The sequence below is a fragment of the Dermacentor silvarum genome, chromosome 2 (genome assembly GCF_013339745.2).
Source record: "Dermacentor silvarum isolate Dsil-2018 chromosome 2, BIME_Dsil_1.4, whole genome shotgun sequence".
Taxonomy (NCBI): domain Eukaryota; kingdom Metazoa; phylum Arthropoda; class Arachnida; order Ixodida; family Ixodidae; genus Dermacentor; species Dermacentor silvarum.
In genome coordinates, this window is record NC_051155.1 from 246,340,634 (window position 1) to 246,355,081 (window position 14,448).

The window sequence follows — 14,448 nt, forward strand, 5'->3', positions numbered from 1 at the left end:
TACGTAATCTTGACAGTGCTGAAGAGTTGACGAGACCGCTCCAAATCATCTGAAGATCACGACTGGAACTTGGCTGCACCCGATAACCTTACCTTCTCGGGTGACCAGCTTGTACTCAATGGTTGCCGGCGTCTGCAAATGCAAAATGTATATGTAATTGCAAGGAATCGCACTTTCTTACAGTGAATTCTTCATTATGAAAATTATGCAGAAACCATCGAGTCCGGTACGAACGAACGAGCGAGCGACCTACAAGCAAATGAAGCTATTCGATGGTTCTTCACTCTATGATTCAACTATCTAGGCCTTCCAGCTGCAGTAGAGTGAAGGCGTACCGACAAAGAGTTGGTTGTAGGGTCTTGCTGGGAACCCACGTAGGCTGTACTGCGGACCAAATTCCACAGTGCAGAATTTTGAAACGAGCCATCACCAGATTTTGTTTGAGGATAGTTCCATAGGATAGAACAACGACATGTGTACTCGGCATGCTTGCTAAATCGTACGTACATTGAAGTATTGAGTCGAGATATACATACCGCAGGATATATCTCCCGGACAGGCAGCGTGTAGCGGTAGGAGTACACTTGGCCCTTACGCATGGGACACGAAGGGCTGATGTGGCCGCTGGCGCAGGCGTCGACGTGCGGCTCCGGGAGCTGAAAGCGGTGCCGCTCGATGTACGCGCCGATCTCGTTGACCGCCGAAGAGGTTGTGAACGCTGCAAGGGCACGCACACCTGCTTTATTCCGCGGCCCGGTGTACTACCGCTGACATTTATAAGCATACAAATAGTATAGCACGGCTGCGTTCGGCGTTTCGCAAGCGTATCTACTATATGCAAAACAGCCCAAATATAAGAAATGATCTTATAATGGCTCAAGACGACGAAATTAATGAAGTAGTCGGAAGTATTATAAAATAAGTAAGGCAACTGTAGTGTATATATATACGTTACGTCTTGGGCAAACGATTGGTAGATATGAAGCAACGCGGTTTTACTGGCCCTAACGGTTACCCATAGCTTCACCAATGAAAGGAGGCACTGGCTTCACCGGCTTCGCGATCCGACCCACCGCCATACTGCAGCGGCGAAGGCCACGCGCCTGCAGCTCCATTTTCCTTCGCACAGCCATTGAAACTGCATTCTCCAAAAGTTACGTCTGAGATCATATTGCAATAACGCGCATGAACGTCGTGCATGCACTTGTGGTGTGCTCACAACATGTCCATGTATAGTGTCGCAGCATATCCAGACTTCTGGGTACATGAGGTATCGATATGAATAGTGGCTTCCTTACGCAGTACAGAGGAGGACTTGCCCTTTGTGTGTCCTTTGTTGTATCTTGACTTTTGTAAACGTGTACTGTGCCGTCGTCTTACATCGTGTGCAGAATAAACATTTAGCCTTGAAGTGAAAGTTCGAAAGCATGATCCCTTACGAGTAAGCATCTTTCATTAGGCGTTGCTGCGTGCGCAATATATTCAATTCAATTTTTTCTCATAAAGAAAATGCAGGAGGCCCGAACAAAAAAAAATGAAACTTTGTTCACTTGACGGGGATTCGGACCCCTCTTACAAGGCAACAGCATTACATGTTACTTTTGACATAAAGAAACACACTCAATATGCGTAATCACAATTCACAGCAAAAACGCTATCAAAGCACATCAAAATAAAAACAAAAGAAGTACAATTGTTAATTCATTACACTACTGAAGAGATAGGAAAAACTTTCTCAGTGCTTTCTTACTGGTATATATACATTATACAATATCTATTTTACGTTCCAGCAGGTAGTTTAAAAGTTCCGGAAGCCTGTGGCATAGCATCTGCTCACTCATAAATAAACGTGTGTATGGTGTAATCCAGTTGTCGGTATTTCGGGATGTCTAAGGGTGTGTTATTTTAAGTTCCACTAATGAACGTAGTGTTCCATCGGAAAATTTAAGGCTCTGTTTATATCTGAGGGCTAAACTGTATGCATAGAAGCTGTGAAGAGAAATTATGTAAAAACGTGTGAAAAGTGGTGCGGTGTGTGCTTTGTAGTGTGCCCCAGCTGCATAACAAATTGCTTTCTTTTGTAGCACGTGCAATCTATTTATATTTGTTATTGTCGTGGTGCCCCAGACAAGAAAACAGTAGCTTACTTGAGAGACAAACAATGCATGATTTAGTTGGAGTTTTGTACTGGCAGGGAGTAAAAGCTTGATTTTTCTAGTACACCTATTGCTTGAGAAGTGCGAGAAATTAGATGGTTGGTATATGTGTATCCCACGACAAATTTTTAGGATCGTAGACTCAAAGAGTTTTGACGGTATCAACAATCTCTATGGCGGAATTGCCCAAAACCAGAGTGTCCGTTAGTGAGAAGTTTACCTTCGGGGGTGGGGAGGGGGGGAGTGGCATAGGACAGCTTTTGTTTTGTTTACATTTATTTTTAATTAATTCCAAGTGCACCATGTGCTGAGACTTTGGAGAACGCTATTTACCTCATTACTTATACCCTGGGAATTCTGTGAACGGAATATTAGTGTTGTGTCATCTGCGTCTAAGACATATTTTGGTTTATTACTAATAGTTGTTATGTCATTAATAGGAGGTAAACATTAAGCAGTAAGAGACCTAAAATGCTCCTTGGGGAACTCCCATATTTACGGGTTTGTGTGAGGATAAATGGCAATTAATTTCTACACTTTGCATACGATCTCGGACATATGATGCTATGAGATCTAACGGTAAACCGCGAACCCCGCACAGCTGTAACTTATTTAGGAAACTTGGATGATTTAGACGATAAAACACCTTGGAAAAGTCTATGTAGATAACTATTACTGATTGCTTTTCTTCGAACGCTCTAACAATAAAATCCTTCTGAGTTTAAAGGGCAAGTTCTGTCGAACGGCCACACCGAAAGCCAAATTGAGCGACGTTGATTAAATTAAAATTATCAGCGAACTTGGTTAGCCTAGTCATAATTGTTTTTTTCTAAGCCTTTAGAAAATAAGGGTGATATATAGACGTACACAGCTCGTAAGATAATAATTCACTGCTCTTAAGACCTGGTATGTAAAAAAATGGTAATATCCAAAGCGGCGCAACATGTAATACAGGGTAAATGCAAATTGAGAAAAATAAAAGAAAGGAAAACAATATATTGATCCGTCGACTCACGTGCGACGAACGAAGCCTCGAACGTCACTCTGGAGCCAATCTTGACGTGGCACGGCTGTTTCTTGCAGCCCAGTATCTTCACTCTCCTCACATTTCCGTGCCCTGCGTTATGTATGTCACGTTTTCAAATGCCTTCACTTTTACGAATCGTTAATGGCATAGGGCTGCTAGAATTAACGGTCTAAACCGAATGCGACAAATAGGCGCCGCATATGTCTCTCCCGACTTTGCGCACTTTAATATCTCCTATCAGGAATGTGAGACACCAATTAGCATGCACCAACACTCGAGCAACGTACTCTATATAGTTTGTATCCTTTGGGGCTTATTAATTAATTGTCCCCAAACAATAATCACGTTGCGTGCCTTTAAAGGCGGCGCGCTGTACTTCCAGGTCACGAACAGGAACAAGCATGCATGTTATCAGCGTGACATAGCAATTTCGACAGGAAAGTGGCGAGAACAGAGTTTTCAAGAGTGACATCGTTACGATGCCGCCGTGCCCTGGGACCGGGCAGTCAAAGGAGGAAGAAGAAAAAATGTCGCAGTTTCACCCGAAAGGCGAAGCATCAATTGTGATAGTAAATTAGTAGAGAGCTATATACGGAGTAAGGATAGTAGTTTTAGCAGCTGTATAAACTTGGACATTGTGGGGAGCACACGCTGCCACCTTCTCCCGCGGGCGCTCGCCCGTCGCTTGCGAACGGAGTGCACGCGGCGGTAGCCGGGCGCACATCTCGTGCGCGCACAACGCGCGCCGCGAGTACAGCCACTGTACCGCGAGAGCTGGGCGGACACCGGAGAAATGCACTATAGTGCCTAGAATTTTCTAGGCACTGTAAATGCACTTTGCCTCTCTCCCGGTTCTCGCTCGCCTCTCGCGACGCGCGCGCCCGCGCGGGAAGAGGGAAAGTATCCGGCGGGCGAGGAGGACACTCCCCTCGCGGAAAGGTAAAAAGATATAAAAGAGCGCGACCGAGAGACCCCCGGGCTCGGACCTCGCTTGACCTACCCACCGATACGGATTTACCCGCAGAACCCGTGAGTGACCTCGTTTGCGTGACTACTACACGCGACGAGGCAAGCCTATTACTTATTATACAGAGCGGACTTCCCTCTGCAAGTGTGTTTTATTGCCCACAGCAATAATTGGCGCTGAGCCGTGCTCCCTCAAGGGCTGCAGAAGATAGCGCCAACCTTTCCCTTTCCCTCAAGAACCACTTATCATCATCACAGCAATAAACGTTGTTGAGTTGGCTCGCTTGTTGCCTTATTCGCCCGAACCCAACGTAACTGCGATTATACGCGCTACGGGTTGGGGAAGACCCCCACAACATGTAGCAGCACCAGCAACACGCAGAACTCTTGTCGACGCCGTCGGCGTTTTGCCCGCGTTCGCACCGAACGAGCGCGGCGTTGGGGACTGTTGCCGGTGCCTCTGGCGGCGGCTCGGAGGTTTTCGACGAGATCAGAACGGGACACTCGTCGAGCAGCGTCGGAAGAATTTACCACATTATCGCCTCGCAACGTTTTATATAAATACGCATTTGGTGCCGCAGCTAAACGTCGCCTCCCCTCAACTCCCGTCCCCCCACGGCCTTTCGCGCGACGGAAGAGGTCGCGTTTGCTCTCCGCCGTGCGTTCGCTCCCCGTGAAGCGCGCGCGTCCCTCGCGCGCTTTCACTCGCACATACAGCATACGGCGCGCGGCGATGATTTCATCACCGTTGGACTTCATACGGAACCTCACGGCGACGATGACGGAAACGACGACGCCGACGGCAGAAATGTGTCCATATAATTGCTATCGCAATAAAAAAAATCAGGCAAGTTTGCACTCGGTCGCGCGAAGCTTAGGCACAGCGAAGCTTACTGGCTGCTACTGCAAGGTATAAATTTGGTTGCTGCTAGGTCTTAACTTGTTTTAAAACAACTTAACTACGCATGTAGGAAGGTATTCTCGAGCGATCATTTTCGGAGGTACCTTCCCTTTCACGAAATTTCGCGTGACTAGCGCTGGACGCGTGGGCGCCCACGAGCGACAGCGCTCCTGGCATGCCGCAAACGCAGGCAGGCTAACCAAGTTTGGTACAGTGCCAAGAACGCTGTCGCTTGCCGACGCCGAACGCGTTGGCGACATTTCGCGTGACTAGCGCTGGAAGCGCCGTCGTCCACGGAGGAAGAAGAGGAGGAGAAACCGTGTGCGCATGCACGCGGTCTCCTCCTCGCCAGCTCCCTGCCTTCCCAACCCCTGCCTCTCTTCTCTCCGCGACGCGCTGAGCCAGGCGAAAATAAAAATACAGACCAAAGCTTGCAATAGGCCGCACAGAGCTTAAAACACAGCGAAGCTGGCTGATTGATAACGAGCGGCAAACCTCCAACGCGTTCGGCGTCGGCAAGCAGCAGCGTTCTTGGCACAGTCCCAACCTTAGTTCGCCTGCCTGCGTTTGTGGCATGCAAGGAACGCTGTCGCTCGTAGGCGCCGATCGCCCCGGGTGGCGTGCTAGGCGTGGCAGATAGGTACAGACCTGTACGCGGAGCGCCTGCCAGACATCCACCCAGGGGGGGGGGGGGGGGGGGCCTCTCTGGTCATCTGGTCTGATTGCCAATTGTGTTCTTTCTTGTCCATTTCATTGCGATTGCAATTATATGGACACTCCAAGGGAATTTCCGCCGTCGGCGTTGCCGCGAGGTTCCCTATATCCAAGTGCGATAAGATCGCGGCCGCGCGCCGTACGCTGTACGGAAGCGAACGATAGGACGACGAAGATAGGATGACGAACCCACCGCCGATGCGGTGTGTTCGAAGCCAGCAGAGTCGAGATAGCTGATGGCTTCATGCGAGCTGTGTTCTCGCGCGTCTACGCGTTGAAGCGAGATGCAGCACGAAGGGGAATTCTCTCACCGCCGCTGCCACTCTTCATCGCGCCTCTGACAGTGAGTGTCCGCGGTCACCGAGTGAGATGTGTTCATGTTTGCCTGTGCGCGCATGGCAGCGTGCTTGTTAATTTAATTAGTAAGCGAATGTTTACAGCATATTATACAGCTGATAAAATGACTAACCTTAGTTCGTATAACTGTCTAATTATTTGCTATCCCAAGAAATGCTTCGCTCGATCGGAACTGTGATTTTTGTTTTATTATTTTTCTATCTTTCAACCATGCGGATATCTAGTGAGACAAATTTTATTGAAGGAAAGACAGGGAGGTCTGCCTGAGCTATATAGTGTGCTATATCCTGCTATCTGCACAGGGAAACATGGGATTCATTCCATCTATATCTGCCAGATTCTCAGCCCAATGATGGCTTAATCATCATCGATCAACACCATCTACGGTACGTGCTTTGCACGTGCTTTGTTGGCACGTGCTGCAGCCCTGCAGTAGTCAAAGAAGAAGGATTCCTGACAACGCCCACAGCGCCGAAATGTCGTTCCTGTGGCTCTACGGACGAAAGTCCGCGTTCGGCAGAAGTAAGTGTTGCGGTGTTCGTTCTTAAAATAGTAGTTGTTGCGCGTCCGATCCTCGCCAGCTGTAGATAAGTGTCTCGCATGAGCGCCTATTGCACACGGTTAACCGCTTCGTATAAGGCATGCAATCACGCAACGCACACCAATGAGCAGTAGCTGTAATTAAATGCTTGCGGCGTTCAAGTGCGACCGAGCAATTCGCTCTGCGTGAGAAAGGTTGGATACACGCACGGTGAAACGTGACAAGAATTTGCCACTCTCGGGGGTAAAAATTTAGTGTCTGAGGCTGTACAGAAACGGCTTATCTGGACATCACTGCGGACTTCATCTTCATTTCCATTGGAACCAGCACGGACTATATACAAATCACGGGAAAACGGTACCTCAAAGATCAAGGCGCGGCGCGTTATGGAGAACTTGCGCGCTTGATGTCATTATGGCATGTGAGCAAACCGGAACTATATTGCAGTTCTTGATGCGAAAGCATCAAATGACCCATGGAGCGAAATAGCTGGCGGCGTCTGTAGCAGCGAAACGGCACCTAAATTCCCATTGCCTGCGACGCCACGTCACGAGCACGTCTCGATGGAGCAGAGCGGGCGAATCGGAACACCTGATTCATTAGCGCGCCAGGTGTTGCGTGAGGGGAGAGGGCATCGCCGCGACGCCATGTCACCAGCGCGCCTCGACGAAGCAGATACGGCGACGCGACGCCGCGGGGTGAGAAACTGAGCTTACTGCGCGTGCCTGCCGACCTTGGTGGCCGCTGCTGCTTCCTAGGTCTCTCATCGCTGCAGGACGTCGAGTGGCATACGGCGTCCTTCATTTCTCAGCAAAATCGTCCATATGATTCAGCCAACATGCTAACGTAGAAACTGTACAAAAAATAATAACCCGAACCATTTTAATCGCGAATACTCGATAACATATATCCCGTAGCAAAACTAAATAAATAATTAAATTATGGGGTTTTACGTGCCAAAACCACGATCTGATTATGAGGCACGCCGTAGTGGGGGACTCCGGAAATTTGGACCACCTGGGGTTCTTTAACGTGCACCTAAATATAAGTACACGGGTGTTTTCCGCATTTCGCTCCCATCGAAATGCGGCCGCCGTGGCCGGGATTCGATCCCGCGACCTCGTGCTCAGCAGCCCAAGTAGCAAAACTCGAAAACATTACTCGAACGCCGCTGCATGAGCGGACCTTAGAGTTATTTTGCTGCGAGTAATGTTTTCGAGTAGCAGAACTCGCAAACAATACTCGCAGCAAAAAACCCTAAGGTCCGCTCATGCAGTGGCGTTCGATTGAACATTAATGCTTTCGCATTCACAACTCATAAGAAGTGCTTAGGTGTCCTCGGATTTTTCCAACTCTTTCGGCTGGTCGGGCATCCCATGCTCATCGTCCGCACAGGAGCCGTCACTGGATTTAATAGTTTGTTGCACAACACACAAAACTTACATTGTCGGAAAACTGAACCTTTCTCTTTGTAACGGCGTGCTTCATGCAGCGATCTTTATATGAGAATTTTCCTTCCGCAGATTGCCTATAAATGAAAGCGCACTATAATTTAAAGCGCAATAAAGTGTGTTTAACTTTTTTAACATCTAACGGCTAATCGGATTGCACAAAGAGGCAGGTGGTAGGAACTTGCTGTGAAACGAAAAAAAAAAAAACATAATCTGAGCCCTGATTTTGAATCTATCTAATCGTAGTACCTTCCAGCACAAGGGTTGAACTCCATATTCGTTCAAAACCATAACTGCGCAGCACATACGCGAGCGCTTTGCGAGTAAATAGCGGCAAGGAGCAGTAAGTGTATACTGTATACGGCATATAAGTACAAAACGCACATATGTGACATTATAGTTGATGCACAAGGCGATAGACCGCCAGGAGCGGCAAGCTAAATCCGATTAAGCAAACAAAAAATGAACATTTTTTGTAACCTCTAGTGCCAGTTATTGATTCGTGTATACATGTTTGGTGATTTATATATTCGAAAACTTCAAGCCGTAAGCAGGGGCGGCTCTACCAAATTTCCCTTTGCCCCCCATTGCTCCCGCTTCACAACCACCAGATGGTGCTCGCCTCCGCGCATCCGTCTCGATACTTTTGGACGTTTAGACTATTGGTGGAACAAAAGCAGGACAGAGGTCGATACGACCGGATCTGTTAGTCATAGGTAGCGGTACAAGGTAGATTTTGAGGGGGAAAATATTAAGGAGATGTATACAAAAATGCTAGATAAAAAATTGCTGGCTCTCCCGTAATCGAGAGTATATAGATGTAAGCATGAAATGGCTACCATATATACGGCGTCTTTTGCAGCCTGTGGTGCCGCCGCCTTCAACCGCGTTTCTTCTAGCAAGTCCAACGCGCTCAGCGTCTGCCGCCACTTTTTCTTCTTGTCGCATCGAAGTGGTCGGTTGCAAATGTGCAGCCTTAGGTCCCCTGTATCTGCCTTATGGACGTCGCTATTGGAAACTGACAAATAAAACTTCAGCGTACTAGAAGTTACAACTTGAGTGATATTGTGAAGAAATATTAGGAAGAACTCGGAAGCAATATTTTTGTAACTTGTTTGGAGAGTAACTAGCGTATGTAATGCGACTCTGTACAGAGGGGTAGGGGCGCCAGAGACCACAATTTGTTACGTTTTGACTGGTTGCCCGCATGAGCTCGGTTTGTTCCCGCAACTTGCCCGCATGTTCTCGTTTTGAGTGCCCGGATAACGGCTCTGGCTTTTTGCTCAAGGTCACTCGAAGGTCGCCGACAACGGGAGCTAAAAGCATTTTATGCTTAAAAATATGTATAGCATACCTGATTAAAACAAGCAGGTTAGGTGACTAGTTGCCACCGCCCCTTTTCAAAGGGGATGTCATTAAATAATCATCGTGATGAGGCAATGGAACATATAAGACCAATGATGACATGAAAATTTAAACAAAGAAACGTTGCATGTACTCTATCATACGAGGGTAGACTGATTAATGCAGTGGCTCCGCTTGAACAACGAGAGTGGAAAAGGGCAGTGAGAAGGTTTTCTAGTAGCACATCGACAGGTCCAGATGGCATCCTAATTATGTTAATAAATAAATTGGGCCCAAATTCTAAGCAAACATTCAGAGAGGTATAGTGAGCAAAACGACAATGGACGGTAAAGCCCCCGTTGGGTGGAGACCAAGCAGGATGAGCATGATCTATAAGGGAAATGGAGACAAAGCTGACATAAACAACTACCGTCCCATAACAGTGACGTCAGTGGTTTACAGGGTGGTGATGCAGATTATAAAGGACAGACCGCAGATATGGGTGGAGGGTGAGGGGGTGCTGGGGAAACTACAATATGGGTTCCGGAAACAAATGAGTTTAGAGGAAAAACTCTTCTCATTGGCGCAGTGTATCTAAATAGCAGAAAAGGAACACATGCCCCTATGGCTGGCATGTCTGGGAGCCTATGACAGAGTAATTCAAAAAGATTTGTGGGACATACTGGGTACACTAGATGTGAAAGATGGAGTAACTACTTTTAAAATATATCTATAAAAGTGACAAGGTGCTTCCACAATGAAAAAAAAAAAAAAAAGGGGGGGGGGGGTATCTGAGCCTTTGGAGCTTAGGCAAGGGTTTCCTCTGTCGCCTTTGTTGTTCACTTTTTGCGGACATTCAATAAACACAAACTTGTGTTTCGACTCTTTATACACTCAAACAAAGCTTAACTCGTTCGATCTGCAGCAATGTTTAATTAAGCTTTGCAGTACTTGCTCAAGCACGAGGAAGGAAGTGATATTAACTATACTGCTCGCTCGACGTTACCTATAGCTTGTCGCGCTATACATGCAGCTGGCTATAGTTATGTGTACACCCAGATATACTGCTATAACCACGTATACACGCTTTCCAATTCAGACACCTGCTTCTGGAGCTCGCTTACCGCAGTCCTTGAAAGTCACCGAATCCGCCGCGGACCCGGTACTGGCCATAGTCGCCACAACGACCACTAGCAGGGGCAACATCTTCGCAGAGAGCGCGACCATCCGCATCGTGCGTATAGTTGTATACTGGTCTCTCGGCTCCTTGCAGTCCGAGGTCTACGGTAGCCGTTTGTCGTCTGACGGCGAGTACAGCAGACCGACCAACAACGCCCACCCCGACTCACCCCGTTCTGTGGAAACTCCCCGGGCCGTTGTGTAGAACTCCCTTCCTTTTTCCATGAATGCCGGGCGTCCTTTCTTGCACGCGCCGAGGGGCGTTGAACTCGGGGTCCCTCCGGCCTTCCGTGTGGCTCGCGTTTCTGGAACCATCTCTGTCCCCGTGGTTACCCCTCTTTGTCGTCCGTGGAGGCAGGCGGGAAAGGATATCGGAAGGGCTTTCAAAGGGAAACCGGATGGGCCGTCGAAGAAAATGTTCAGGTGGCCGTAAAGCTCGCGCGGGAATGGGGAAGCTCATTATGTGCATTGTACGCGGGATCAGGAACAGCAAAGTCCGGAAGTGGTAAAGCACAAGATGAGCAAGCGGGAAACTGAAGATAACCGTTTGGCAATCGAACGTTGCTAGCGCTGAATACATTGGCACGTGTTTACGCATGTTGCAGGGTCTCCAATCGGGAAAAAACATTGTCCGCTTTGATCGCTGACACTCGCAAACAACCAAAACCGCAAAGCTACCACTTCTACTATGCCGTTCCGCTAATAACCGACCGTAAAAGTCCGTGGAGTGTTACCCTTATACACAAGAGAAGAGGAAGAAGAAGAAAAAGGGATGGCTGGGGTAAGGTGTAGGCTAGCAAAATCGATCGACTGGAATTACTAAATGTGTGTGTTGTTCCACAATGTATCTGTTCGCCTAAATTTCCTAGTACGACAGATTAACTGCAGCTCGAACTACCGCTTACGACTGATTGTGTTTTACGTCGTAATTCAGGCGGCCTAAAACTCTTTCATCGAATGAATGAACATATTTATTTGAAGGGCTGGCACTTGGGTCTGGTTTGACAAGGGATAGTAAGGACGGTACTCTACATCTTCCCGTGGATGCCTGCTTCCAAGGCGAAGGACCACCGCGCCTCGAGTGAGACACGAGCCGTCGCTGCAGGCGGGACGATCCAGTCTTCTTAAGAGCGCACCCGCATGACGCCGGTGCGCCTCTCCCAGCCCGGGGCAGGTCCAGGGCAGGTGTTGGACATTGAGTGCCGTTTCTGTATTGCAGGGATGGTATTTGACGGTGGTTGAAGAAAGTCCGGTAGGTTATTGATGCGGCGGTATCACATCGTGCTCGTGATCAGCACTACTCGCACTTGCTTGTTTCTTGACGTAGATTCGGCATTTCCAGCACGTTTGCAGATAAGAGCAAAGCCGCTGCGTGCTTTGTGCACAACGACTTGTGTGCCCCTTGGCAGCCCTTTCGGTAACGGGTTAGTGTAGACGGGTAGTTCATCGCATTTTTTTTTTTTTACATATGTTACTGCATACCTTCTTGGTCCAAACAGGAAGGGCAAATTTAAAGAAGGTATACAATGCACTGTACAAACAGCAATATACGTATATGTTAAAATGCATGCATGTAGATATAAAACACTTCCAAATACATATTCATAACCGGCACCTCTAAAAGGATCACAATGCAAGTGGCAAAAACTCTCTATTAGAGGTTAAAAATATCGTTAATGGCCTTTTTGAAGTTTCCACGCGTGAAAGGCTCTTCAGGTAGTCAATTCCAGTCAGTTATTGTTTTTGGAAAAAAATGAGAACTTGTGGGAATTTGTTTTTGCGAAATGAGGAGTCAAATTATAGTTGTGTGTGTGTCGTGTTTTTCGGGTTAGAGCCGGTGTGACATATGGTGTGGTCGGGATGCCAAGCCTTCCATCAAACAAGGAGTGCAAAAATTCTATCCTCGCTATTTTTCTTCTGGTACAGAGAAGTTTTATTTGGTTAGTTTTCATGAGGAAAGATGGAGATTCAGAATTCCTGTATTTGTTGTAGATAAAGCGCACGGCGCGCCTTTGAATTTTCTCACTCTGTGCAATGTCTTTTTTCGTGTGAAGATCCCACACCACTTCGGCATACTCGAGTTTTGGCCTAACAATATATTCATAAGCTAATTTCTTCGCACTGGCAGCTGCTCCCCTTAACTTGTGTCTTAAGAACCCCAGTTTTTTCATAGCAGATGAAGTTATAAAGCAAATGTGATCACTCCAAGTAAGCTGGTTGTTAATGATTACTCCTAAATCTTTTTATTTCGTGACCTGGGTCACAGGAAAGTGTTGAGGGTGTAGTTAATCGTATAAGAGGCGTCTTCTTCCTGGTGATTGCGTCTCTCTTGCTTGCGTTTCTCTCTTTTCCCGTCGGGTTCGACGCGTGGGTGGGGGAGAAGAGAGGCGGATGAAGAGGGGGGAGGGGGGTCGCCTTGAGTACGGCAGTCCCCCTAGGCCGCAAGCGGCCAGTAAATTAAACAATGACGTCTGATCAGCAGAACACCATAGCCTATTGAACCGCGCATATAATGTAATCCAACGCAACCATGGCAGCTCCAAATAAGAGGCCTCGTGGCGCCACTGCATGAGTTCACTGGCGCTTGCCCGATTTCATAAACTCGGTGTAAAAGATACCTCGATAGACTACCCATACATCGTCAACAGTGCTAAAGCAGGCTAGTACCAGCAGCCACCAACACCGCAAAGAGGCGCACACGCAAATTTCTCCGAAGGTTGTGTTGCTTTGCAATCTTGGAACCAGTGTTGTACACGTTCCTCTAAAACAGGAACGAAAGCTCGTTCCTCGTTCCTTTTCAATCTCGGAACGAGTTCCCGTTACAAGTTCATTTAATGAGAAAGGAACGCGTTCCAGTTACACTTCGAACATTGGAACGTGTCGTTACATTAACGTTACATTTGATTTTTTTAAATTAGTCGCATAATCCTGAGGCGAAATAAAGTGAGCAATTTAAAACTCACATTGAACTACGTATATTATACGAATTTAAACATCGCCGGCGGTAGATTATCTGGAGATAAAACAATCCAAAGAAACGCTCCTAAGCGAATTTTTTCAGGGAGCACCGGACATACTCCAGACATGTCTAACTGCAACTTTGGTGCTTGTCTATTACAAGTGCAACACATATGGCACTTACCATTTCGGTCTTTAAATGCGCAGTCAGGATACTGCGCTTCAGATCTGCAAATAGAAAGTTACTCACATGCACCAGTATCCTCCTGAGACCCGAACAGAACAACGGAACATAATCGCTCTTCAAGGTGCATGGCTTATATATTGTCTACTGTTATGTCTTGAACTTGAAAAACTTTTTTTTTTAATTTGTATACCACGGATATATGTCAAAAGCTCCGTCTCCATGTGCGCGAAAAAAAAAAAAAAAAAGACTATCTTCATCATCTCCTCATGTTAGCTGTGGTAAAAACTGCATTTCATTGTTTAAACGCTGAGATGAAGATGGGACTAGATGCAACAATGCCATGTTGCTGCCGCGCCCAGTATTTTCACACAATCTCGGTGACTTCAAAACAAGCCTCGAGGTTGTTTTTGGCCGTCTGGGACGACACAGAGATCTAGACCAATTTATTGCCAAATTTCTTGAAAGCAGACGACAAGAATATGATTAAACCACTTCTTTACAGTTACACATGCACCATACTCCATACCCTGAGTGAATATTTTGCGTAATCACTTTCGAGTGAATTTCGAAAAAAAAAGAAGTTGAAGGCAATGTGCAATGTATTGTACAATGGGTCTTGAGAGGAGATAATTAAATTTCTCGCACAAGAAACCACATCGAAAGGAAC

At 47.1% G+C, this 14,448-nt stretch overlaps 1 non-coding gene across 1 annotated transcript; it reads right to left on the bottom strand.

The window, feature by feature from the left end:
* Position 1: 1 nt before the first annotated feature.
* Positions 2 to 3,342, bottom strand: LOC119440784 (uncharacterized). Its single transcript, XR_007465753.1, has 3 exons — positions 3,172 to 3,342; positions 537 to 718; positions 2 to 132 (listed from the first exon to the last, which is right to left on the bottom strand). It is a non-coding gene; the product is annotated as an uncharacterized LOC119440784 (transcript).
* Positions 3,343 to 14,448: the final 11,106 nt, after the last annotated feature.